General features: G+C 31.7%; 1 long non-coding RNA gene and 3 other non-coding genes across 4 annotated transcripts; 1 reads left to right on the forward strand and 3 right to left on the reverse strand.

Moving 5' to 3' along the window:
- The first annotated feature begins 8,023 nt into the window (after positions 1 to 8,023).
- On the forward strand, positions 8,024 to 9,579 carry LOC139906609 (uncharacterized). The gene is made up of 2 exons (XR_011782248.1): positions 8,024 to 8,807; positions 8,871 to 9,579. It is a non-coding gene; the product is annotated as an uncharacterized lncRNA (long non-coding RNA).
- Positions 9,580 to 20,228: 10,649 nt separating this feature from the next.
- TRNAQ-UUG (transfer RNA glutamine (anticodon UUG)) lies at positions 20,229 to 20,300 on the reverse strand. The gene has a single exon. It is a non-coding gene; the product is annotated as a tRNA-Gln (tRNA).
- Positions 20,301 to 21,033: 733 nt separating this feature from the next.
- Positions 21,034 to 21,105, reverse strand: TRNAQ-UUG (transfer RNA glutamine (anticodon UUG)). The gene has a single exon. It is a non-coding gene; the product is annotated as a tRNA-Gln (tRNA).
- A 757-nt stretch (positions 21,106 to 21,862) lies between these two features.
- Positions 21,863 to 21,934, reverse strand: TRNAQ-UUG (transfer RNA glutamine (anticodon UUG)). Its single transcript has one exon. It is a non-coding gene; the product is annotated as a tRNA-Gln (tRNA).
- Positions 21,935 to 26,235: the final 4,301 nt, after the last annotated feature.

Below are 26,235 nucleotides of genomic sequence, written 5' to 3' on the forward strand. Positions count from 1 at the left end.
CAGTGTTGGACGGGGCACAAAAAACTAAAAAGACTTCAGTCGGATCTGTCTGGTTCTAATAAAATTTTTCAATCCTAGGACTGGTCCGTATAGGTCTTTTATAATAACTACAACAGCTGGAATGACGTAGGTACTACTCATTTCAGCTGTTGAAGTTTCATCATAGCCTCTTTCAAACAAATAAGATACCTGAAGTGTAACGTAGAAAGTGTGTACCTATAACATATTATTATGTAATCTAGCTATCATTCATTATTTTCTAGCTATGAATGCAGAAAATAAAAAGCCAACTAGGACCGTGGGACCGAAGAAACGACTAATGAATCTTAAGGACCATTGAATGGTAAAACCAATATAAAAAAGACTAAAAAGAAGAAGTTAGTCTGTTTAATAAATTAGTCCTAGGACTGATCAAACACTATTTTTTTTACACAAAAATAGAAAATTGTCCACCCGTTCAGAAAACGTTGGAATCATGTTGTGTGTGTTTTGGAGAAAAAGAGAGAGGCCCAGACAAGAAAGCAATTAGTTGTGAGTGATGGACTGCTTGCCTTTGCACTAGATCATTATATACAGTGAAGTTAATCTGGGGCATTTTGGGCATGTTAAAAAAAACTAAAATCCACCACGGTAGTCAAGAATTTGGAGTAGAGAAGCTTAGCTATCAAGGGGTGTGATCCTCAATTCAGCTCTGAATCCAACAAGGACTTATAATTATAATTCAGTAACAAATTCTCAAGGTTACTCCCTGTCTTTTATGAGAAGAAGATTAATATAGAAGTAGTACTTAATATGAAATTATTATGTTATTTCAAATAACATTAAAGAAAAAAAAACCTCAGATGATATTTATGTTTTAAATTAACGTTTTCTACTACACTTCCGACTAAACTTTCTTCATCCATTTTTGTTTTCGGACATCAAAATGAACGAATGAGTGGAAAAAAGTAAACGAATAAACTACAAAAGGAAACTTTTCAAGGAATAAACGAAATAACGAAAAAATAGCAAACTTGTCTAATCCTCCTTTCCGATATTTCAACTTTTTTAACCGGTTAAAGTAGATTTCTTATTTTTGTGAACGTGTATCTTTTTGAATCCGATTAAAATAAATACAACAACATTGTAATATAAATAGGAGCTTAGAGTATTTGTCCGTATTCTGTAAGATTTTTTGACTGTCTACTCTTGATCTAATTTCATTCTATTTGTACCTATATTGGATCAGGAGTTGACAAATCGGGACAAATCAATATCAAATAGAATGACTTTACTTTAATTTCGTTCCTATTTTATAATGTTTATGTATTTTACACTCTAGGAATATTAAATCAACAAAAAAATTGCGAACAATTAAGTTATTCATTTGTGGATTGGACCCATCTAAGGATCCTTTGAAGGATTCCCCATCTTCAGAAAAACCGTTGAACAATGAACGTGGATAGTAGGTCGTCGAAGTTTTTATTGTAAAATGAATATTTAGTGATGTCATACGGTTTATGTTCCTAAAGTAGTAAGTATTTTTTGTGAAGGGATGTACTGTCGGCAATGGGGATGATTGATGACTGGTCATGGATGGGTGATGGCAGATCGAACACCGATATGAATAGATTCTAGGGGTTAGTGGATTTAAAATAAAGTCATCATAAACCTATAATAGTTAGTAAAATTTGAGTCCAATCCGTAAATATAATCAATTTCATTATCTCTTTTTCTCATCATTTCCTCTTCTCACAGTTCAAATTAACGTCAACAGTAATCAAATTTGTTTGAGTCACTCACACCCTTCTCCAGGATTATTTATTTGCCTCTGATTCAAGTTCAACTCTGGATTGAATCCAACAATAATGCAGACGAGGATCATTTTCATTTATAACATGATGCTGGGACTCTTTATAGACTCTTTAAATGAATATACCTTTTTTCATTTTATTATCTGGTGATTGTACAAAATTATAAAAACAAAACTTGGGATTTGGTGCCAACAAGGTCGACAATGTGGAGATTGATTACTCCATTACACCTACAATTGAGCCCAAAAGTAGTCGTAACATTTCAATATTTGGCATATATATATATATCGGAAATCTTTAAAAATTGTTTTTAATTTTCTTTTTAGAAATGTTTTTAATAATAATTACTATGGATTGACCAAAAATATCAACTCCTTCTATAAAATATTTTTTTGCGTCGGAACTCATTTTTGCTTGTTTCAAAAGTATTCGTAGTCCTCCAAAAAGGTAGAAAAATATCATACACATTTTCTAGTTATTTTTATCATGGTGAAGTCTGGAAAGATTAAGAGACTCTTATAAAGTACTCAAGATATCAATAATTTCCTTGAACTATCTTCTGAGTTATAAAAGTGTGATGAGCCAATTTCTCGCTTTCGTCTTATTCAACACTCAACATGACTATGACCAAGGGGTACAATGCACCAGCTTGTAGTTAATTACCATAATTAAGGTTACTGCTACAAAGACATTTCCATCAAGTTTTCCATCCATCAACAAATTCAAAAGACCTGTCCATGTCTAGAATCAGCTTTGACATGGTAGGAAGTCCAAGCTGAGCTCAACACAAGTGAGCTATGTAGTTCGAGAGGTTGCCAAGAATCCATCAAAAAATTTCAAATCCATTCAGCAGGGGTTGAATGCAACATGAACTTTGTTTTGCCGATCCCCTGTGCAAAAGTTTTAGTACGAGAATGGGTTGCGGGTTAAACGCCAAGACAGACTCTTCTCAGCAATAGTAGGTATATAAATTCCAGGCTAAAACATGCCAATGACCACAAAGATGATGAACTCAACTTCTGGTACACTGTGCTGGTATCAGATGAGACAAAAGTTGAGTTGTTTGGCCACAACCAGCATCAGCACAATATACTATTCCAACCGTAAAACACAATGGTAGAAGCATCATGATTTGGGCTTGTTTAGCTGTCATAGGAACCTGTGAACTTTACAAAATTGATGTCACCATTGCATCAATCAGCTAAGATGCTTCAGCTTGGAACGCATTGGTGGTTCCAGCAAGACAATGACCCAAGGCACACATACAAAAAGTTCAAAAATGGCTCAATAGGTACAAAGTTAGGGTCATAGAATGGCTTACCCCAAATACTGACCTTAGCCCTATTGAGAAGCTATGGACTACAAAAATAAATCAATTTGGAAAAGACATCCAACAAATCTCGAAGACCTTGGGATATTCTGTCTAGAAGAGTGGGACAAAATCGATCCTAGGGGTTGCCTCAATTTGTTAAGGACTTACCCCGAGGAAATTCAACATTTGAAGAAAGCTAGAGGCCATATAACAAAGTATAAAGTATCTTTTCTCTTAGGGCATGTATGCTTATGAAACGCCAAAAATGATATTTTGTTATTTTACTCCGAGAAATGACTAAATTATTATAACTTTTTGAAGTTAAGATTTGTTTTTGATTGACTAGGGATATTCTAAATGAGTTTATAGATCCAAATTGAACATACAATTATGTTTTTTGGCATTTTTGTGAGGGTAGGAATAGTTTTGAGCTCAACTGTACGAGTTTAATTGTCCATGTCTTGAATTTTGGATTGTGAATTAGAGACATAAGGTATGTATGTCGTATAATGTTAAAAGATCCTCAAAAATGACAGTTTTTGTAGTTCTCGTATCAAACAATCCATAGATTCTAAATGCTCTTCCTATGTTGGAAATACGTCAATAGGGACTAATTGAGTCTCGTCAGTAGAAGCAAGTGTTTTAATGTGAATGATGGACGACTTTATGCTTTGTTAATTTGATTATCTCATCCTTTTTTCCACATAGGCTTTTCGACTCATGGATACTGAAGCACAATGACCTATGTTATGGCAGAAGACATATCCTTTATCTTTTGCTGGGCAATCATCTCGTACAAGAACATGACTTGGCTTTCCCCATCCCCAACACTTGTTCTTTAGGATCCCTCACTCTCTCCAAAGTCACTTGCTTAAAGTTCAGATTTGGATTACAACCGTATGCCGTCAATCAATATCCCTCTTCAGAGAGGAAATTAAATTTTTTTCACGTAAAAAGCTCAGCTTCATGATAACCCTTTCTCTATCTGATACGTATTTTGTCATTTTCTTACAATAATTGACATGGGGCATCAATCATAAGTCGAGAAACGGGGGGCTGAAAAAAATTACTTGTACCTACGTAGATACTATATATATTTACCTATATAATGAAAATGATTCAATGTTTGAAACTCTCCAACTGCCAAAAAAATACGACATATTATATTGTTCCAAAAATATTTTATATGATGGCTTATATCAAATATATAATATTATCCATTAATATCATAGATTACGAGACTGAAAAGTCTTGGGATGAATACTTACATTGGGCTATTTTTTTATTAAATTCACGTCATTTTCAGTTAGTACAAAGGAACTTTTTGAAAAAATTTAATATAGTCATCACCAATTTTGATAGTTTTTAATGAAGGTGTTTATCCCAACATAAAAACTTTATTTTTGAAATTGTAAACTTATATGAGCACAAGGGTCCATTTAGTAGTAGTCCCTCAAAATTTGGTTCTTTTTGAAGGATATTTGAACTTTTGTGGAACATAACTCTGCTCAGAAACGACCAATTTCAATTTTTTTTACATTAGAATACTTACAACAGCAAGTGTTTTAACTTAACAATTACTACAAAATAATATTTATGCAAAAAGATACAATGCAATTTTATAGTGAAATATAAAAAAAGTTAAGTTAAAGTACTTGCTTTTGTGAGTATATTTTTGAAATTGGTTGAGTCTGTGAGTGGAGTTATGTTGATGTCGTGAGAGTGTATACACTTGACATGGGATGTCCCAGCTGTCTTTTGAACGGTTGGTACTAACTGAAAATGAGGAGAATTAAAAAAATATAGTTGGATCTACGTGGGTCGTTTGAAATAGTCGATCAAAGTCCAAGAGTACGCACTACTGGTTTGTGTAGAGATTAGGTTTAATTAGTAGCGTCTCTTGGAAGAACACACAGCAACTTTCAAACAGATCTTTAGCTAAAATACTTTGGTAAAGTAACTCATTCCAGACTATCAGCCAGATTGTTCTCTTTTTCTTTCTGTTTGACAAATGTTTGAATTGAGGAATCAGCCGGAAAGATTATGGCTACTCTCCTTTGGATTCCCAAGGAATAATCTTTATCGACTATCTGAAAAAGGTAAAACTATTACAGCTGATTTGTATGTTTTTACGCAGATTTAATCAAACTTCTTTTCAATTTCCTGAGACTTTGACCCTTTCAAAAAATGAACCAAAAAGAATTTCGTGTAATAATTAAACATTACTCTATGAAAAGTAATGTTTAATCATCACACAACATTATTTTTGTTTCATTTTTTTGAAAATCCCTCCACTTCCTCGACTCAAACGAATGCCAAAAAGAAAGAAATAAAGCAATTTGTCTGAATGTTGAGAATGAGATCCGATACCCAAAACTTTTAACTACAATGTAGATCCTTTATTTGATTTCAAAGAGTTATATTTTCCCTGATATGACCCCTTTCAACCATACCATTTGTCACTTTCCTATTCTTTTAGTCAAAAACCATTTTAGGCTATTTGAAATGCAATTTGCTGCAAATCCAAAGAGTTACTAATAATTCAAATGTACACTCAATTGGGGGATATATCATTCTATCTTCCATTTGTGTTGACAAATAATATGATAAATATTTTGCAGTATTATTTTTTTATGGCGAAATGAACTGTTTGTTGTATGTGAGTAAACACTGTATGTATTTATAAACATTATAGTATATTTTTTCTGTTCCTTCCGCTGTCTTGAAACAATTATACGTACTCATGTTACATGTCCATTAAGAGATTTTCAAGGGTCTAAATAATGATGTCAACCCCAGCGACTCCTTTGGTCAAAAATATTTTATTTATATATACATAAAAGTACCATTGGTGCATTGGAAGGGGTTAAATATATATAATAATCCACATACCACCCTTCTGAAGCAATTAAATTCCCCACTTTTGACAAAAAATAAAACATTATATATTATATTTTTCTAGACCTGACAAACTTTTAAGGATACCGGGTGCGATATTGAAAACTAAACATTTTGTATCTGGAATTTGGATAAGTTTATTTTTGAAAAAGTAAAGGAGCTACATTAATTAAACTTGGTTGAAATGTGGGCATATGTATTGTACACATATCGTATCTTGAAGGAGGCCTCCATCGACATTAATAATTAACTTGATGCGCCGTTCCATGCTCTGATAGGTGGTATTAATGTCCTTGGGGCTCATGGAGTTCTAATGTTCATCACGGGAAATTTTGAAGGCTTCAAAATTTTATGCCCCTATCCGGTGGGCCCTCGATCTCGATAACCGACCAGAAGGAAAAGTTGGGGGAGTTGACGTCTGAGTTAATATTGTAGCCACATTGTTTTTGGTCAGAATGGAATGTTTGTCTGCAAAAAGGACTGTGCAACCTTTACCGTTTGCGTCGGTACATTACCATGTTGAAGCTTGTCTCGTTGACAGTTCCGCCATTCAAGGTATTCTGGATATTGTATATAGTGTCTTATTGTATATAAAGCTACGCTATCGAGCAAAAATAGGGAAAAAGATAAGAAAAATTAGATCTCTCCTTTCTGAAAATGTAAAGAAATGATGAGGCCTACTTTTTTCTCTGTTTTTGTTCTATTGGATGACTTTAGGAAAAACCATTTTTTTTGGTTAAATAATGTCTAGCAAAGTTATTTATTGCAAAATAACTGAACGGGGTGATACTCAAAAATTAGCAAATTTCATAAGCGTTTTCGCTTCTACGTATTTCTACTTTGTGTCATTTTTATTACTAAATTTTGGAGCAAAAGTTGATAATTGAACAATTTTCTACAGTTTTTATTCAATACGTCCCACTTCATCCTGAATGATGGCTTCAATACGGCGACAAACAGAAGCACAGCTGGTCTTGATGACGTCTGAGAACAAGTTGTTGCTCTCCTCCGTGATCACAGACTTCAGGGCATCGACATTTGAGTGAAAAGTCTTGGTCGTTTTGGCCTCTAAGACCCACCAAACAGCAAAGTCCAGGGGGTTCCTCTCTGGTGAAGCATAGTCCAGAAGTCACCCTGCCAGAGGGCAGCCATGTTCTCCTTGCAGAAATGAGATGCAGAATTGGATGTCTGAGCCGGGGTGCGTCAATAATGGAAAGACATGGTACCTGAGGAGTGTGGACCTTGTAGTAGACATCCGTGTTGAATTGCTCGTTGGCGTTAAAGAAGTAGTGAGGCATCTCGTTGTCATGGGGTGCCACAAAACTGAGGAACATGACCTGAGCTGGATGTTGGTCCTCTCAGTTCCCTCAATCTGAGCTCTTGATTCAGTCAAGAAGTCATTATCAAAGACTAACACAACACTATTATTTATGTACACAGTTTGTATTTCAATTCGTCTTCTTTTTTATAAGTGTTCAAATTTCTACTTCGCACCCCGTATATATATATTACAAAGTCTTCTTTTTTTCGTGAAAGCAGCAGTCCTGCCGATTCAACCATTAAAGTAAGAGTCTACAACATATACACACACAAAAAAAAGTCATGTCACTGTGCGTAGAAATAGTACTTTGTACAGGAAGTAGGTATTTAAGTTATGGACGTCATAAATAAAGTTATGAACAATTGATTGACAAAATGCCGCTATTGGCTGACAACATTCATTTATTTTTCCTCATGGAGTTAAGCCACACATATACTCAATTTCTAAGTCTCTTAATCCTTGATTTCCGACATTCCCAAGGTGTGGAATAAACGAGCGTATGGAATGATTACCTCCAAATGTCTTTTGTGTTCTATTCCATGAATTGTTTTAAATAGCTTTTGAGGGATCAATGAATGTGCTCATACCTTTGTATCCTATAACTAAGGGTGATAATTTTGGTAAGAATAGAAAAGCGTGTGAGGAAAGGAGAAGAAATACTTATGGCATCATTGATTAAATAATATACATGTTCTTATATCAATCATGAACGTTATCATTCCCGCCTTTATTATTCAATATTAATATAATAATATTAGATGGTGATAGTCTATAGAGAACGGAATAAAATGCCTAAAATAACGTCGCCTTCTGTCTGGATTTCTTAAAATGGAGGACCAGGAATTTGGAAAATACTTACCGGATGAGAAACAGATGGTTTGTCGGTTTTGTCGATATAAATGTGCCTTTAGTCCCTTGTCAAGAATTATACACCACTCATTACCATCATATCAAGAGCATGAATATTCATCTAAAAAATGAAGTTAGTGATGAATACATCAAGTCAGACTTTAACTCTGATCTCACAAAGATGCTTATTGTATGTAATAGACCCTTATCCATTGCTAATCATCTATGTTCAAAAAATTTATGGAGAAACACACGGGTAAATCTATCCCTTTCCGAGGAACCATCATTTAATTAATGGAGGATGTTGGTACAGATGTCATTTATAGAAAGGCATATGAAAATGTTTTGAGTCATCCACCAAAATGACGATCAAGTTATCAGTAAAAAGTAAAAAATATTAACTAATTTTGAAATGGAGCTCTGAATTTTGTACTATGTAACAGTAAGTATTCAATTGTTTTTAAATCTAACCCTAAAATATGATTCTATTTTAGCCAAAATTATCAAGAATTATGATACTCAAATCATTCAATGGCAAAAAAAATTGCTTAGATGGTCCCAACAACGGGAATAATAGCTTTGGATGGTTCGCAACTAGTTTTTCTGAGACTAGTTTCTTCACTTAAAGACTTGGGTATGATAATTAGGTTTTCCAATATTACATAGTCAATAAATATTACTTTTTTTATCACTTAAGGCTTAGCTATGGTTGATAGGCTCCCAGAAATGGTGTTCAGAAACTCACTAAAGGCAAAAACAACTGCTTAAATGGTAACAACAGCGGAGGTAGTTACACTGGGTGTAGCATTGTAATTAGCAATTGTGTATATCCTTCATGATAATAGTATGTTGTTATATAAGAATAAATAACGGGGGAAATATATTTTTTGATGCTCTTAATAAGGAGTAATATCGCCGGACATTAAAACATATTAAGCTTTTGCTCTAAATCTTCAAGATGGATTTATATCTAATATTTTTTTTTATTAGTATATTTATTGTCTAATTTTATGATTTTGACATTTACTTTATTATTAATAATTAGTTAGATCTCATCGGTAGATATATATCTATCCTGTGCACAATTGTATATAGCAACTTCCACATGAAGAAGAGGGTTGATTATCTTTTTGATTAAACTCCACGTCTCGCTTGTGTTTTGCAACCTAACGTTATGACAAATTTAACTGGGTTCCGGTGTCTGAACAAGAAAATATTATTTGGATCAATCTATTATTTCAATATTCTGTATATATAATTTATTGTTATTAGTTATATGATTCCAATTGTTTAATTTTGTATATTGAACATAAATGTATGATGGTATATTTTTTTTATGTAGATTATATTTAATTAAAGCCTTCTTTTTTAAACTTGGAACTTCAAATATATTTGGAAATACTCTACTTTGTCGTTTCATTAGCTATTATTCTGAGAATAAGGTTCATAATGGATTACAGTTTCATGGAGTGTGACGTTTTCAAATCTACTGTAACGGATAAAACGTCTAAGTCAATTATACGTAGCATATCTTCATTAAACATTTTGCTAATAAATACTTTCGTTATACTCGCAAAAATCATAATAAAGCAGGCAGATGATGATCAGTTTTTTAAACAATGACACCATATGTATTTTTCCCCCCTTCTCCTTGCATGCGTTTTTCTCTACAATATAATCAACTGTACTTATAACAAATGTGCGTATTGGTGTTGCGACTCGGTTAAGGATAGTTTTTTTTCGGTTCGGTCTTACGTGATTTTTTCAAGACAGAATAAATCAGTCCACACTGCGGTTTTAGACCTTGGATTCGTATTTGGTACAGTACAGTTCGGTCTTGGGAGCAGTTTTATTATTTAGTTGATTAAATAATGGATTAATAAAAAAGATGGAAAACACCTTCATTGACGTCACTGAACTGGTGTTTTTGTTTTTAAATATGGACCGACACAACGCTAATCGTGTTACAAGTAGTGATGTACCAGTTCTTATTTTGGATTGAATACTGCAGTTACGTCCAGTTTAGTCTGGCTTATTAGTCCTAAAACATATAAAGTTTGGTCCATGATGACGTAAATCAACTTTTTTTTTTTTTTTTAATCATTTCTAGTATTGTGAGTCCAAAGGACCGACTGTCTTGAGGACTAATTCTAAGACTGAACTGGTCCAAAAAATAGGAACTACAACTTCATTAATTCCAAGGTTTATTCTGTATTTTTGAGTCCAAGTTTTACGGTGTATATCAGGCCAGAGAAGGGTTAATCTTAGTTTTGCTACTCGGTTCAAGACCGATTTTTTTTTGTTTCAATTTCTGTCAACACCAGTGCTTCCCCCCCGCCCCATAGTAATGGCCCTGCTCTTCCAGTGGCCTTTATGACGTCATTATGACATAATGTGCCCCCCAACCGTTGGAAATGCTTACCCTTGTCACTATTTAATACCACGTTCTCGGACCGTAGATTGAAATTTAATTGTCTTCAAAACAATATGTAAATCCGCTCCCCTCCCCCCCCGTCTCAATCTATGAATCAATTTTCTCCCAAGACACATTTACTTACATACGTCATCAACAGTTCATCTATAGAACTTAAAAACAAGGACTATCTGGTCATTTGCTAAAATTAGTTATAAATACTACTGTATGGAGTCGATTAACTCCTATGTTATTTTTTGGAGACTTGTCTTGAACAATATTTGGTCCAAATTGAACTTCTTTAAAGTATTGAATTAGTTTGGGCCACTCAAAATCATAACAGTCTTAGACCATTCTAGGATTTTTAGGTCGAAACCCAACACTCGTAATTATTAAAGTTGGGCATTGCTTTATATATTCTAGACTGGTCAGAGGCATCTATAATTTTAACTAGTCAGGTACATCTTGCTGTGGCCCTTCTTTTAATATTTTTCTAAACAAAATAAATGTGAGGATTAAAAAAACATATATTTTAGCTGTGTGACCTGGAAACAATGTGGGTTTAGGCAGGGTGTTAATGTAAAACCATGTTGAATTATGAGAAGAATTGAGGATGGATATCAGATTAATTTCAGCTCATATTTCCTTCCTATAAATGGCATGGTATTTGCAGGGAAACCCTCAGGACTATATTTTGGGGAGGGTTCGGTTTTTGTTTTCTTTTTTTTAAATACAAAAATTAAAGTACAAAGCTATTTAATCAATAGCTTTTTGACAAGAAAGGAATTTTTTTCCCAAAATAAAGAATTGTTCACAGAATAGGTTTTGTTTGAAAAAAATTTCAAATATCAAAATTCTGTGGAAAAAATTTCAAAATCCATAGCTACTTAAAGAAAATTACATTTTTTGAAAAATAATTTCAAAAATATACAAGTATTCACACACCAAAAAAAAATTCAAAGAGTAATTTTTTACGACAATATTTTCAAAAGTAAAGTTTTTTGGACAAAAATTTCAAATATTAAATTTTTTGGAAAAAAATTTCAAAAATCCAAAGCTATTCAAAGAAAATTAATTTTTTTCTAAAAAAAGTAAAAGTTTCTTAATTTGGGAGAGGAGCCCCCTACGGATGGCTCTGATTTATGTTTATCTCAGAACTGCTTGCAGCTGATCTAATAAAACATTTCTCTTCCCGAACATTCTTCAAATTCTCAAGTTGATTACGTTCATTTTCAATTTCTTTAATTCTTAAAGAGTTACATTGAGGATTTACTCGCGCGTTTTACGTGTAAGTCTTTGTTGGACACAGAGTTTAACTGAAGATCGACTTTAGAAATATTTCTGGCTATAGGTCCCGGCTATATACGGAATTTGATTTGTGTTTACTTCCTTAATCTCACAGTTGCATGCAATGGATCTAATCAACACCATAACAGCAAAGCTGCGCTGCTCTTGAGTACTCAATTTTCAGGATTACCATATACATTTCAATGGAGTGGTGTTTGTGCTTATTCTCTTGCTTTCCAGCTACTTGCAGCTGATATAATACTAGGCCATGACGGCTAAGCTGCTTTCCTCTCAAAGATTCTTCAAATTGTCAGGATTACCTAGTTGCTTTTCTCTCAAAGATTCTTAAAAATGTACGAATTACCAGGTTTATTTTCGATTTAATTTATTTTTACATAGTGGCAAGTCATACTTTATATATAACCCCTGAGAACTGTGTCACGTTGTACTTTATTGGATCATATAGCCTTAAAAAAACAACACCAGAGAACAGCTCCAAAATCAGCTTGTCGTAAGGCAATTTTTCCTACCTAAAGAGCTTTTGTTGAATGTTTGCTGCTAAATGTTTGTAGATTAACAATAAGTAATAGTGATTCAAACAAACCAATTAACGTTCTGAACACTGATCATGAGAAATGAAGTTGTCAGCATCGACAGCTGACAACAAAATATATATAGTATACTTTAATGTTTGTGAAGTTACACCGTAACGTAAATCACAACATTTGCTAAAACTTAACGATAAAAATTATTATAACCCTATGTGTCTCCCCTCACTAATTCGTTTATTAACCCTTGAGCCGTCGTCTCTGAGAGACAGGTGAGTCTTTTGAAGATTCCGTCTTTTCAAAGAAAGGAATTTTCCTTTTTCTTTTCTTTTTACTCATAAACTGAGAGTTTAATGATTCTTTGCTCTTTTTTTTATGTATGTATATATAAATGAGAAGATATAATCTTTTTTTTTTCTTTTTTGACATTAAACTCAGTGCCGATGGAATTTAAATTACTTTTCAATAAAAGCAAATAGATTTCGTTAATTAGGGAGAAAAATTTTGTCAAAGAGAAAAATTATTTGATAAATCATTTACATATTTTAATGAACCTTATTCCATTTGAAGTAGGTTGGAAAAAATGATAATAAATTTTGATTACGTCCATTCCAAGAAGGAGATTTTGGGAGACAAAAGTAGTGTTGTGTCGAATTTGAGTCAAACCAAGCTAAAGGGTTAAGGACAACCAATTATACCCCTACATATCAGTAAGATTTCTGCAATCTTCATGCAATATTTAATGAATAATTTCTATTTATTGGTCGTTTGGATTACTTTAATAAAGAAAAGTTCATCTTTATGTATGCAAGAAAAAAATCTCTTAAGGTGCACTACATATATACAAAAGTCCATGTGGTATATAATACATACTAATAAAATAAAAAAGAATATAATTAGTAATGTAAATAATGTGCACTTTTTACTCTTTTGGAATTGTAATCTGAAGAAGGAATTTTCTTTTTCCCTTGCAGTTGTCAATATGATTTAACTCCTGAGTCTTACTACATTCAATTATATTCAAACCCTGATAGAACATTCGTGTGTGCTCATTCAAGACGGAATGTAACCTTGATGATTGATGTGTAGAGTCATTGTAAGTCCTTGTTGGACTCAGAATAGAATTTAGGATCGACATCAGAGACATTCTTGCCTATATCCTTGTTTATTTCCTTCTCGTCCTCCTCCCTTGTCACAGCCGATTGATGAGAATTTCCTCCAAAATATTCCTCAAATAGTCAGGGTTACCATATTGATTTTTGGTTTCTGTTTTAACATGCCCATATAATACATGATGTATAATACATCATGCCCATAAATGAAAGAAATATGTAACTTCTGCATGCTAAAAAAGCAAACAGAAAATTAAGGTGCTCACCCAGACAATTTGAAGAATGTTTGGGTGGAGAGCAGCTACAATCAGATGTAATAAGGAACGTGAGGGAGAAGGAAATCAACAAATACATTTCATATCATAGCTGATAGCAGTTATGACATGGAAGAAATAAACGTAAATGCAGACTTTATATCTCGCAATGATATAAGCAGGGATTTGTTCATTAATGTAACAAAGTTGCACTCTGGAGTATTTAGAAAAAGATGCACTCTTGTTTTCTTCGATCTAAATGGATGATACACAACTAAGGAAATTAAGACATTCAGTGAGTTGAATCATTTGAATGAATTGAGTGTCATCGGTTCTTTAGCGAAAAATCTAGCTATTTGTCGTGAAAATATCATAGAAAAGTATATGTATCTATACTCATCCCACTAATTTGAATAAGAAGCCTATAATTGACTCAAATATTTCTGAAGTATTAGGCCGTATGTATATATGTACCCCTCAACACAAAAGCAACATTAAATTATTTTTCTTGAAACAGAGAGTGGATTTATTTGTATTATTCGACGAGTCCACCCTCTATCAACTAATTATTCTTATTATTCGTTTGAAATTGTCCTAAGTTCCACCTAAATAACTTAAAATGATTGTCACTATACAAGATTCAGAAATTGATAGATAATGTTACTTGAAAGAGGCCAAATCTGGGCTAATATAAGTCTCTTAAATCAAATAAAGGTCATAAACTATAACTAAAATTCTTATGTATCTTAACTTATCCTACAAATTTAAATAATAGGCATATATTTGCCTCAAATATACGTATGAAATATTGTGGCTATATATTGATAAATATAAAATTGTACAAAATAAATAGGATTTTCTCCTTTTCTTTATTTTTTGTCCAAAATTGTCCTTATATTGACGCAACACATATTACAGGGTTATTTCACAAGAATTTTTCTACTTGATGCGCCTTAATAACGTATCTTGGGATGCTAACAAAAGAGTTCACTATTAAGGTTGATAAGTGATGACGTCACAAGGGGATATTTTCATCGTGTGTGGCTTATTTTTCTATTGTATGTATCTACATTTGTACTTTTAGAGAGGCCATAAATTCGTGAGAATTTAAGGGGAAAAATAGTGGCGTGCACATGAGATCTTTTTTTTCTCATTTTCTTTGGGGGGACGCTACCTTTATTTTTTATAGGACATCCATTTTGTTAAAGTTAAAAGGCTATTGTGTTTTGATGTCGACGTAGTCACGATTGTCTGATTACTAAGGATTTTCTTATTTTTGTACTGACAATAAAATATTGTGTATCATACTTTTAATAAGTGTGTGATATATGTCTGTGGTTCAAATTCGTGTTTAAAAAGACGACAAGAAAGTCTGTGGTTACAAATTGGTCGTAAATTTTTAGAGATATAATCCTATTATTGTGAAAAGAATGACGGAGGAAATCAAAGAGGAACAAAGACTACCGAAAACCCCAAGCATGACAAATTGGATTAGGTTTACAATTGGGTTGTATTCTATTGTACGCAATAAGTTATTTAATTTTTTTTTGTTCAAATTAATATCCAACAAGATGACATAAATACCAAATAGAGGCTTTATTACGTATAAACGCAAACTCCAAGGACAAATAATAGTTTAATGGATCTAAAATGACCACAGGAAATGCAATAGGTTAACATAACGACGTCATCCGCTTAAATACACTTGAAACAAAAAAGACTATTGAAAATTTTTTATATTTTTCGTCATGAAAAGTAATACATTTGTGGTTCGTCAACACAAAAGCAAGCTAGAATGATAATTCTCTAAATAGAGTATGAATAACATGCTAATTTGATACAAAAGAAACTGTCATTTTCTGATTATGAATTCAATTCTCATTTGATGCTCGATTTGCTTATTATTTTGATACACATGACCACAATGTATATAATATGGACAAAATCCGTCGATTCGCATATTTGGTTTTTTTTGTCAGATAAAAAGGTCCTTTTGGCATGATCCGCAATTTTCTACTGTTGAAAAAACATGAAAATAAAAAATCTATAGAGGGGGCAGTTCTTAAAATAATTTTGAAAGAATTGTCTATTAGTTTAAAATAGTTATTTTATACAAAATGTTAAGTTTTGAAGAATAAATAATCCTTCAAAAATTTCTATAAAATTTACTCCTTAATGATTTTGCCTCTTTTTTTCAGTAATAAAATATGGCGGAGCACATCAAATGACATCTAAACTTTTTCCAGCTATCCATGACAAATAGACAATGCAATGTTTTGTACATGCGTATCAACTTGATAAAAAGTACATTTTAGAATAGAAAAAGTATTGATCAGACAATACCAGGTATTCTTCCTCGAATTGTTGTTAATTTATATCAACAAACCTATTTGGACGTGTTGCAAATTTCATGTAGCTAAAATTGATGGTAATAATAAGGGAATGAGAAATTAAATTTTTTTATTTGAAATATCATAAGTTTCGTAAATCAAATAATGATTCTAAACTATAGGTAAAATGGGTGAATATCCCAATGATCCCACAAATTTGGATACAAAGCCTATTATTTATTCAAATAGGTTGATAAAATATATGTCTATATATATATTAAATGTGAATAATGTGATTGTATGTTTGTCCTTCAATCAGAACCCAACCAATGTATGGATTTTTTTGAAATTTTTTATAAAGGCTCTTAAATCTCCAAAAAACATGGTTTGCATTTTACCTGTACAACCTAATTGCTGGGGTGTATTTTGAATATTATGAGGGTTCATTGATGCTCAGGGAAGTAGGAGTGGAAGAATTTAACCTGCCTCAAGAACCAGCAACCCACAACCCGATGGCTCGGGTTTATTCTAGTACATTTGAAGGGGTTCTTGGTATTTAGAAACACGGCAGTGTTAGTGTTTAAACTGTCTTGAGGACCAGTACTTCACCTGCACAACCTGAGGACTGAGGTGCATTTTAGGATATTAGTAAGGTTCTTTTGTGCTCAAGGAAGGGACGGCGGAGAAATTTAACTTGGTTTATGCCCCATAGTTCACCTGCAAACCCCATGAACTGGGGTATATTATAGCATATCAGAAGGGTTCCTTGGTGTCTGGAAATGCGGCGGCGCAGGAGTTTTAAGTATATTTTGGCCCAGTAACGGACCTGTGCAATCTGAAAGCTGGGTTGTATATTGAGATATAAGGAGGTTTGGTTGATGCTCAGTCAAGCAGCAGCGAGTTTGGCGTCTGACCCAGAATGAAGCAAATACTTCCTCATCGCTTGAAAGAAAAGTGCCTCTATATTGCATATTTATATGCAATATTTATTCAGACTATTGATAAAAGTGATAAATGTATTCTTCTTGTTCAATTACTTAATGAAAATTATTAAAAACTTACATTTTGAATTTATAACATGTATAATTATCCAAAAATGGTTAACACAATATATTGTTCAATTTATTTTTATTTTTCTATTGACGTAAAACTAGTTTCACCTTGAACAATGTCCAATTTTCATTTACCATTCGACAATAACAAAGATAATCGGATTAGACGAGGCAGGGTTAAATGTTAATATTTAATAACGGTACATGGGTCTCTATTAATGATTTCACGGGTGTCTAAAAATCCAGATGTGAACATCAACATTTTGATATTTGCAAATACAGAGATTTATAAAAAAAAAATGAAGAAATTTGCAAACTTCAACATTTGACTTTTTTTAATTTTTTTCTATTTGTGAAACGTTTGCCTTTTATGAGCAACGTAGAGTATTAGTTTTTCTTAAGGAAAATTAGCAATAAAAAAATAGCCACTCTTCAAGGAGGAGTAATACTCTTCAAACATTAAGTATCAATGAACTTGTTGCCAAATATGAGATGAACATATGTGGAGCTACAAGGTATGTAGAAGTTTTTCCTTTCTTCATTTAAAAGGTGCAACATTCTCATATTCAAACCCCCATGGTAATTAATCATTATTCAACAATTTTTATATTTATCTTTTTAACCTCAAAACAATTTTTAATTAATATTCTAGGTGAATTTATATTTTTAAGAAATATAATTAAACATAGGATAGCCAAATGTTTAATGATAAATTCGATGATAATACTAATATTATTACATATAAAGAAAATACCTTTGTGCCAATACATAATTCAATTCATTACTTCATTATTAAAAGGTTAGATCTTTATACTTTTATTTACCTTAAGATCTACACGTCTTTATGTTATAATATCTACGATTTATTTTTTAGAAAATTGTATGTCTTTTCAGTAGTAATGAGAAAATAAAGTCCATTAACTGACTCGTTTCTTTAACTCTCGTTTAACAAAATCAATTTTTATGTGTCGTTCAATCGCCCTCTTTTAAAAAGTTATTAACTAAGTACCACGGTATTATGCTCAGAGATGAATAAAATATGATAATAGAACAGGAAGCGTCATTTTGTAGAAGTTTGTATAGGGCCAAACAAGCTAATTGAGTGTTCGTTGCCAGTTCTCCGTTCGAATTTACTTGCTCCTCCCCTACATATGATAATAATGAATAATTTAGTAAGCCCATCAAAACTATTGTTCTATAATAGCTTCATTTGATAAAAATGTATCCATTTGAAAGCTCAGGTGGAATAGAGATGAACTAACTTGTGGACTTTCGAGGGGCTGAGTCTATTCGCAATGTCAGTAGTTATATCCCCAATTGGAATTAAATTGAAGGAATTATTCATTGAAGTAATCTTTTAAAGGAGTAGATTATGAACGACACATAAGTACCCTTTTTTTTAAGACACTTAAATTGTAAATACCCATAATAATACAGAATCAAAGAAAACTAAAATTGCAATTTGTTAATTCATTACCAAGCTAGAAGGATTTTTGAATACCAGAGTATGTATGATATTCTTACATATTCTGTGACAAATTATCTTCCATTTCTATCAACCAATTAATCTGATTAATCTTTGGAGTATCCCACAAATTACACTCTCAGAGTAACCAAAATTGATCTTCACAATCAAAAAATCTATAAATTGATAGATTGATTGGTTGAAAAGGGTCATATTAGGGCGAATATAAGTCTCTTAAATCAAATAACGGTTCTACACTATAATCAAAATTCTAAAGTATCTTAACTCATCCCACAAATTTAAATAATAATCTTATAATGAACTCAAATTTGTCAATGAAATCTCGGGCTGTATACATTAAGTTTATTCGGATTTTGTTCTTTTCTTGATTTTTGTTCAAGATTGTTTTTAAATTCACGATATACGTATGTTCAGATCTATTTTTAGATATCGTTATTTATACTAATTTAAATAGAGAAGATAAACGCATAGGATTTCTCCCCATATATCTGCTTGTAGATGAAGACAGAGGTACTCCGTACTATGAATCACAGGTACACCTTAACTTATTTTATTGATATCTTTCTTTAATTGCTTTGTTAAAAGGTTTTTATTCATTTATTGAGATTTTTATTGAAGTTTATCAATATTTATAGGGTTGAAACAAGAATAAGAAACATAATTCTTATCATATGTACTTCAATTGAAATACACAGTTAATATGAAAATTTAAGTACAAACACTACAATCGTGGACTTGACTTTAAATCAATTTGGATTATTTTAGGATGCATATTTTAAAATTCTGGGCAGTTTCAGTTAATAATCAAAAGAAACAAACTTTCACTTGTCAGTTTGTATGCAAAATGCAAAAGGTTTTTGATTTGGACAGACATTATTAAAAATCAGATTTTCTCCTATTAATAACTACAAACATTTGGCGATGTCTACGGAGATGGTCAAAATTGTGACCAAGTATATTATGAATTAGGATCTCTCTACCTTAATAAAAACACTTAGGTCCCGCCGAGATTTTAACTCAGATCACAGGATTCAAAGTCCTGAGTGCTAACCATTACACCATGGTGTAAATCAATGTCAATAAATAACTTTTAGTCCAGTATTTTCTTTCTAGAAGATCAAATCAAATATTCAAGCGCACTCATTGACCTAAATCAAATTTTATTCCTATTACATACATTTACAAAAAAAAATGAAACGCTTATTTTCCATAAATTCAATAGTTTACTTTGTATGTGTATCTATTAGCTCATAAGTATCATTTGTCATTGTTTCACTTCTATATAATAATATATTCATAACACAGTATTAACATTCAGAAAGGTCAAATCAGACACTCAAGCTCAAGCATTTAACTTTATAGAATCTACAAAATATTACTTACTGTAAAAAATTAAAATTTATTTTTATTATTTTTTTAAATAAGAAAAACATATTTAAACTAAGTTTTACGACTTAACATGAGTCTTAATTGTTCAAAAATAAAACTGAAAATAAATGAATCCAGTCTTTCTCTCTTTTTATGAGTATAATGTTATGAATTGAAAAACAATTTCTTCAAAAAAATAAAACTTAGGTCCCACCGAGATTTGAACTCGGATCGCAGGATTCAAAGTCCTGAGTGCTAACCATTACACCATGGGGCCATTGTCCTGTACTCAAAATCAATGTTAAAATTTATATTTTAGTCAGTATTTTCGTTCTAGAAGGTCAAATCATATATTCGAGCGCACTCATTCACCGATATAAAATATTATTCTTATTACATACGTTCACAAACAAAGATGAATAGCTGATTTTCACCATTTCAATAGTTTAAATTTGTATGTGTATCTATTAGCTCATTTGTCATTGTTTCACTTCTATATAATAATATATTCATTACACAGTATAAACATTCAGAAAGGTCAAATCAGACATTCAAGCTCAAGCATTTACCTTAATAGAATCTACAAAATATTACTTACTGTAAAAAATTAAACTCCAGTTGTACAGAATTTAATAACTTTACATATGTCTGGATATGTGTTTAAATTAAAAAACTTTTTCATGAGTTCTACAAATTATAATAAAATTGTTTCAATAAATAGAAATATTTCAAAATGCTGCTGCAAATAAAATAGGAAATAGAAAAATCAATATTTCTTCACCAAGTAGTAAGAGATTGTATTTACGGATAGTAATCAAAATGCCAATTTCCTTGAAGAAATACCCTTTATTTTTATTATTTTTTAAATAAGAAAAACATATTTAAACTAAGTTTTATAACATAATAGGAGTCTTAAGTGTTCAAAAATAAAACTGAAAATAAATGAATCCAGTCTTTTTATGAGTATAATGTTATGAATTGAAGAACACCTTCTTCAACCAAAATAACATAGGTCCCACCGAGATTTGAACTCGGATCGCAGGATTCAAAGTCCTGAGTGCTAACCATTACACCATGGGGCCACTATGTGATTAAATTAATGTAAATAATTAAATTTTAGTCCAGTATTTTTTTTCTAGAAGGTCAAATCAAATATTCGAGCGCACTCATTCACCTAAAAACAATTTTATTCCTATTACATACATTTACAAAAAAAAAATGAAACGCTGATTTTCCATAATTTCAATAGTTTAAATTTGTATGTGTATCTTTTAGCTCATAAGTATTATTTGTCATTTATCATTATTTTTAATTCTATATAAACATATAAATTCATTAGGCAGTATTTACTTTCAAAAAGTTTAAATCAGACATTCAACCTCACTCATTCATTTTAATAGAATCTTCAAAATATTACATACTTTAAAAAAATGAAACAAAGAGTGTACAGAAATTAATTAATTTAAATGTTTTGATATCTGTTTGAATTAAAAAAAACTTTTTCATCAGTTCTACAAATTATAATAAAATTGTTTTCTATAAATAAAAATACTTCAAAATGCTGCTTCAAATAAAATAGGGAAATTAAAAATCATCATTACTTAACGGAGTATGAAAGAATTGTATTTACGAAATGTAGGAAGAGTGCAAGGTTCCTTGAAGAAATGACCTATATTTTTAATTTTTGTAAGTAATTTAAACTTATTCACCTTAAGTTCTAAACCTAAATTAAAGTCAGAAATATTCTCAAAAAAACTTAAGATCAGATAAATTCTGTCTGTGTCTTTTTATATGAGTATAATGGTATACATTGAAAATTTTTCTTCATGTAAAAAAGCCAGGTCCCACCGAGATTTGAACTCGGATCGCAGGATTCAAAGTCCTGAGTGCTAACCATTACACCATGGGGCCACTGTCTCCTTTGTGTCATCAATGCAAAAATATATTCAATTTTGAATATTTACATTCAAGAAGGTCAAATGAAACACTTGAGCGCACTCGTTTACCTACTTGAAATCATATATTTAAGTATCCAATGTTTTTAATGTTAAACTAAACGTCAAAATGCTAATTTTTATTGTTGTCAATGAAGAAATACTGGAGATATTTTCTGTTTGTTTATAAGTGATTAAGTCGAGTGGTTCAAAAATAACTCGAATTTGTAAAGGATTTAGAATATAAAGCTGATAATTTGAAAAACAAATAAAGATAGTTATTGTCTTCATACTTTGGGCCCAAATGGGAACCATATTTGGTTTCAATATACACTAAAACGACGGTGGTAATGAAAGATCTGAGCCTACCTGGATCCAATAAAATATAAATCGGTCCTCTCTTTAGCTACAGCACGTTTTAGGACATTGATGAGCAACTTCCTTATATACATATCTGTTAATTGGTTCAATTATAATCATCCTCTTTTGGGCAATGCACAATCCCCAACAATAATTGAATTATATTTCCATGTTTGGGCTGAATTGGCTAACTACCAACTGATTTTGTGCCTTTTCCCCGTTTTTTTATTTTTTTGTGAAGGAAAAGTTGTATAATGCAATTTAGATAACTTTGAGAAGACAGTCAACACTTTTTACACTATTAGACGTCAATTAACCACAGAAAAATTAAAGGATATGCAATTCGAGAGGAATTCCAGAAAGGTTAAGTACATAGGACCCTATCTCATATAAAAAAAAATGTCGGACATGGACCAACACTTCCCCATTTGTTGAAAAGAAATAAATTTAAGAAGAATTCAATAATATATATGTATGATAGTAAAATATGTGATGAACCTCCTCCGTCCACCTTTAGGATAGTATAACTTGATAAGTACTCCTTATTTAACCAAACAACTAGAGGTTCTTTAAGGTTATGAATATTACGAATTGAATAGCGTCTTTCAAAAAAAAAAAATAGATTGCACCAAGATTTGAACTCGGATTTCAGAGTATTAAAAGTCCTGAGTGCTAACTGTTCCACAGTGGAACCTGTATCTTTAACATAATTTAAAATAATATATTTATTTTTTGTTCTAGAAGCTCAAACCAGAAGTTAGACCCTACTCACCGACAAACATTATCATAATTAATTAATCTTAATGATTTGTTTCCTCATTCAAAAAAAAAGAAAAAAATTACAATTCATGCTTTTAAATAGTTGTATCCCAAGCATATTTACCAATTCTCAGGAAAGATTTATTTAATACTATTTTGAAACTGTTTTAACTTTTTTCATTTATGCAAATTCCGGAAATTAACAAAAAATATATTTTATCAGTTCAACATTATACAAGTAGGAAAATATCCATCTGTGTCAAATAATTTTACGAAGCTTGTAAACTGTAAGCACTTTTGGTGAACATTGTAACGTTGACAAATTGAAAAATGTTTAAAAAGGGGCAGTTAAGCTGTTATGACATTTCATTAAATTAGGTAGCTATGAGATGAAGGATATCATGAAAGACATAGAGTAACACTCAGATTTTGCTCTGAAACTTTAAGTGGTTTTCCTCGTTGGACTCTGAGGGGAATTTAGGATCTGTATAGGAGTAATTACAGTCTATCTAATCTTGCTATATCCAAAGTGGAATTTGTGTTTATTTCCTTTCTCTCACGGCTGCTTGAAGTTGATCTAATGAAACATCATTAATTTATTATGACATGTATGGAGAAGGATTTATGTTCCTCTCACTTCCTCTTTACTTCCACTCACGGCTCGAATAATTGAACAAAATATTCAGACAACTAAGCAGTTCTCCTGCAAACATTCGTTGAATTATCAAGCTTACCAAAAACAAAAAAAGATTCTGGCAATACGCCTGAATGGGGAACTAATATGCATTCCTCATCAATATTCCATAGGGTGCCTCCATATACTAAGAAACTGAAAAGATAACAATTCTGCTTCTTTTTTGTAGACAATTGTCATGAAAGTGTAGGTAATTTATACTTAAACAGCAAACTCTAGACTAGGAGGAAAAATACTTTTTGGGTGAGTAGTTATGCCTAGAGCTGTAAAAAATATGTCCTGGAAAGTGTTCATAACTTTTTGTCGTTGCAATCTGAACATGATATATTATTTTATAACGCTGTTATCATTGTTATTTAATTTTTAAGGAGGGAATAGATAAGAATAAAGTAATAACTATTGCATGTGCTCATGAAAGACAAATTGTAATAATTAGGGTTCGTTGCAGAGTTATAAGTCCTTGTATTGGCATCAGATTATTGAATGTGATTTGTGTTTATGTCCTTCATATCACAGCTGATTGAAATTATGTAATAAAGTGTCATTGCTGCTCAGCTGCTCTTCACCAAAATATTTTCTTTAAAATGTCATCATGATGATTATTCTCATGTTTTTAATATTAATGAAATTAAACCTTTGTTATTTAAACATCCCTTATTTTAGGCATATACATTCGTAGTAGTATTGAGTGGTTTTAATCCCCAATGTAGGTTCTTTTATCAAATCCTTTGTCTTTCCTTTTACATATCCTATACTTTAGTCGTCTTTTATAGTATATAAAAAATACACATATTAATTTCCGTCTTTAATCTTTATTCATTTCCATTCGTTGACTCCCATGTACTCGATTTTCCCTTGGAGTTTTCGGCGACAAGAATCGTATAACTCTTAAAATTACATTCAGGTAAACACAACAATGTTACCACGTTCATTTGTAGTTTCTTTTATTTTTACGCATGATTTACGCTTAGCTGCACACACCTGTGGTTACACTCTATGTACTTATAAGAGTAACCTTTAGGATTTGCAAGGGGGGTTATTTGTGAAAGTCCTTGTTGGACTCTGAACAGAATTGAGGATAGACGTAGGAGTAACTCAAGTTTAAATCTATATGCTATATAGAGAATGGGATTTGTGTTTTTTCCTTTCCTTTTGCGGCTGTTTGCAGCTGATCTAATAAAATATCATGACAGCTAAGATCCTCTCTTCCCTCACATTCTTCAGTCAGGATTATTACGATCATTTTCGGTTTCTTTTATTTTGACATACCAACAAGACATTGATCGTAATTAATATTAAGTAAAATATGAGCATTTTTTAGCTGGCTAATTTAATTTGGAATTGGTAATCTGAAGAATGATTTTTTTGTCCTAAGCTGTTATTGTCATTATACTTTGCATTTCTAACACAAGAATTAAAGCTGCTAATGGTAACAGCTTTAGTTCAACAAAAAGTGGAGTTTAGGTTTCTAAAAACAAAACTGTCACACTAAAAATGCTTAAGATTGACAGCTCTAGTCATAACCCTTATACAATTATTTCCCTACTTTTACATAAAGTCACGAAAGGGAGAGCCTATAAATAGAAACGGTCATTGTAAATTAAAGAAATAAAAATAGATATGTGTAAATGTAATTTCCTATGAAGAAATGAATTGACTCTATTATCATAAAATGGAAAAAATAAGATTTTGAGTCTTTTTATAAGAAAAATTTACAATATAAGTATTGGTTGAAAAAAAAAAAATATATATATATATATATGAAGACAGAGTTTACCTTTCCAATTTAAAGGGTGTTTCATCTAAACGTTTGCAAGAAAAAAAGTAAAACGCTGTTGTGACTTAATTTTTAAACAATTTAATAAATTTTCATAAAAATCATCGTTATAACATAAATTTTGACATTGAATCAATAAAATGGCCCTTTGCTCTGACCCCACGTTTACAATGTCCCTGAAAACGTTCCACTGCCTTCTTGACTGTCCCACTGGGTATAGTCCAGAATTCCCTCCTTGTACCAGCTCTCAAGGATCTTGTGGTGCTGTAGAACCTTCATTGGAAACCTATTCAGCATTCTCTTATACAAAATAGTCTACAGGTTCAATTTTGACTATGTAGGAGGGAAAAACTCTGTGGGACCTACATCACATAAACAGAATAAAGGAAATCAAGTGTTCTTTTGCTGGTGTGACAGGGTGCCCTATCTTAGTGCCAGATCCCAGATTGGTCTTTTACGATGCTGCAAATCCAGTGTAATTAGGGGTACAGAATATTGATGTGATTTTGGCGTTTACCTTCAGGCCCTGTTGAAGATAAAGTGTGGGATAACGTTATACTCGCTGCTAACAATGCCAAGAACAATCATTTCCTTCAGGTACTTGACCTTCATATTCCTAGGGACCTTAAAAGGGGTTTTTACCTATCATCTACTGTTCCTAAAGAGCTTCCAGGTAAATTATTCTCAT

This window comes from Lepeophtheirus salmonis, chromosome 11, assembly GCF_016086655.4.
Source record: "Lepeophtheirus salmonis chromosome 11, UVic_Lsal_1.4, whole genome shotgun sequence".
In the NCBI taxonomy this organism is placed as follows: domain Eukaryota; kingdom Metazoa; phylum Arthropoda; class Copepoda; order Siphonostomatoida; family Caligidae; genus Lepeophtheirus; species Lepeophtheirus salmonis.